We start from the raw sequence: 2721 nt of genomic DNA, 5'->3' as shown, positions 1-2721 counted from the left end.
TTTATATTTTGCTTAGTATATTTTCATTTTTTTTCCATATAAAAGAGTCCATAAGTATAGTTAAATGTATTTTAAATGTTTGTATCCTTATAGGTCTTTTCATATTCTTACATAAATAAATCACAAAAGGAAAGTATTTATTTGAATACAATGAGATGATTGGCACATTAGAAAAAGCCTGGATTTTCGGAGTCAAACAGAGATGAGCTCAAAATTCAGACTTTGCTACTAATTAGCTGTGTGACTGTAGGTGGGTGACTTGACCTCTCTTAGACCTTGCTTTTCACCTCCCTAAGAAGGAATAACATCTGCTTTGCAGGGTTGTTGTAAAGGATTTTTATCCATCCATTTCATCAACATATAAGCATTTCTAAGCACTACTACTTTATAACACAAATTATTTTTATTTATTTATGTATTTATTTTAGTTGGGAGGAAACTTTAATGAAGAAAAAATTACGAGCAAAAGCAAGAAGCACGGGGGCTTCCCTGGTGGCGCAGTGGCTGAGAATCTGCCTGCCAATGCAGGGGACATGGGTTCGAGCCCTGGTCTGGGAAGATCCCACATGCCGCAGAGCGACTAGGCCCGTGAGCCACAGCTACTGAGCCTGCGCGTCTGGAGCCTGTGCTCCGCAACAAGAGAGGCCGCGATAGTGAGAGGCCCGCGCACCGCGATGAGGAGTGGCCCCCACTTGCCGCAACTAGAGAAAGCCCTCGCACAGAAACGAAGACCCAACACAGCCAAAAATAAAGAAAGAAGGAAAGAAAGAAAGAAAAAAAAATGCCATAAAAGCAAGAGGCACATAAATTTGTTTTTCCTCCAGAGACCATACATACTCAAGCAATGTGAATGAAATGTCCCCATTTTCAACCCTATACATTTATTCAAATCAGATAGATAGATAGATAGATGATAGATAGATAAATAGATAGATAGATAGATAGATAGATAGACAGATTCAAGGTGCTCTTCTCCTTCCTACAGAGAGCTGTTTATTGAGGCAGCAAATATTTCTTGAGTGTCTAATCCATGCTGGGCACCATGCTTGGTGCTGGAGGCTGTGAACAAGACAACGAGTAGTAGTCATTCCACATGCTAATATAGGATATTAGTTAAGAGTTCTGGTTACAAGAAACAGCTACTCTAGCAAATGTAAGCAAAAATGGGAATTTATTGGAAAGCTACGACTGGAAGAGTTAAACATCCAAACCCTGGATAGGGTAGAACCAGGAATTCATGGACCTTCCCCTTTGGGCAATGATGTCATTATGGTGACTCAGCCCCAACAAGTCCCAACTGCTGTGTCTTTCAGGTCAAGTTTCTGAAGAGAGAAACTCATTGGCTCAGCTTGGGTGCAGTGTCTATCCCTGGTCCAATCACCCATGGCCAGAATGGCCAGCTCATGTGGCTTGAACCTGCCCTGACATATTTGAATCTTCCCAGAAACTGAAAGAGTTTGTGAGTAGAGCAGACACTCATTAGTTTCTATATCTTGCAGCCCTAACATTTCAATAGGTTCAGGGTTATATTCAAAATATTTAACAACTGCTATGACCCAGGCAGTGACTAGCCCAACAGTGCTGGTTGTAGCCTAGAAACGGGGTCCAGGAGGGTCCTTGCTTGGTCAGGCGTTAACCCTGTATAACACAAATATTGAAATAAATAAAACTCCCCTTCATTCAGTTATGTTACAGTTCATCAATATCTCAAAAATGTGGCACCAGAATTAAATACAAATATGATAAAATGTTAAACAAAAAGCTCTTCAAGTCTTTGTTTACCTTTATTACTATGTAGCACTGATCAGCTACTTTGGGAAGTGCTAGGTAAGTGTGTGTTGGATGCAGGGACCCTTCAAACAAGAGTCACTGCCAAGTTACAACAGGACTAGTTACCTCCTGTGATCTGATCACTAAAATGGCTAATTGAAAACTGAATTGCAGCCATGAGGCTTCAAAAGAGGCTCACCTCCACTATCCTTCACTGCAGCAAAAAGAGGTCTGGTCAGACCCAAATGAGACCAACGAAATCACCAATGTCAATTCCCAACAATGGATTGGGAAGCTGATCTAAGATGGGCTGATCATCTGGAAACCTTTAACTGTCCATTCCTGGGCTCAATGCTGGAGAAACACCTTGGCCTGTCTCAAGGGCAGGGATGGGGACATGGGCATGCAAAATGTACTATCATTGTTCAAATGCCTGAGGAGGTAACCTGGATGAGAATTCTGCATTGGCTGCTCAGAAGATACCATGAATCTAAGAAGACTGACCACCACATGTATCACAGCCAGCACCTGAAGGTGAAGGGGAACATGTTTAAAAACAAGTGGATTCGCACGGAACACTTCCACAAGCTGAAAACAGACAAGCCCAGCAAGATGCAGCTGGCTGACCAGACTGAGGTCTAAGATCAAGGAAGCACTCTGAGAGCAACTCCAAGCCAAGCAGGAAGAGATCACGAGGAATGAGACCAACAACTAAAGCTCTCCATCTCTTGTCTGTACATAGTGGCCTCTGCAATTGTATAGATCCATCGTTCGATAAAACAAGCCTTTATCTGCCTGAGGTGGAAAAAATGAATTGCATTTATTTTTCTGTCAGCTCTTTGGATATGTTGAACATTCAACCAATTAAAAATCTGAGTCTTTTTCACATGAACTACTGTTCAATGAGATCTCCCTCTCTCTGTTTATGGGCTATTGATTTACTGAACTGAA

General features: G+C 41.7%; 1 pseudogene; it reads left to right on the top strand.

Moving 5' to 3' along the window:
- Positions 1 to 1937: 1937 nt before the first annotated feature.
- LOC103015126 (60S ribosomal protein L19-like) lies at positions 1938 to 2485 on the top strand (annotated as a pseudogene).
- The last annotated feature ends 236 nt before the right edge of the window (positions 2486 to 2721 follow it).

Source organism: Balaenoptera acutorostrata, chromosome 4 (genome assembly GCF_949987535.1).
Source record: "Balaenoptera acutorostrata chromosome 4, mBalAcu1.1, whole genome shotgun sequence".
Lineage (NCBI taxonomy): Eukaryota > Metazoa > Chordata > Mammalia > Artiodactyla > Balaenopteridae > Balaenoptera > Balaenoptera acutorostrata.
This window is presented reverse-complemented; position numbering and strand designations above follow the sequence as displayed.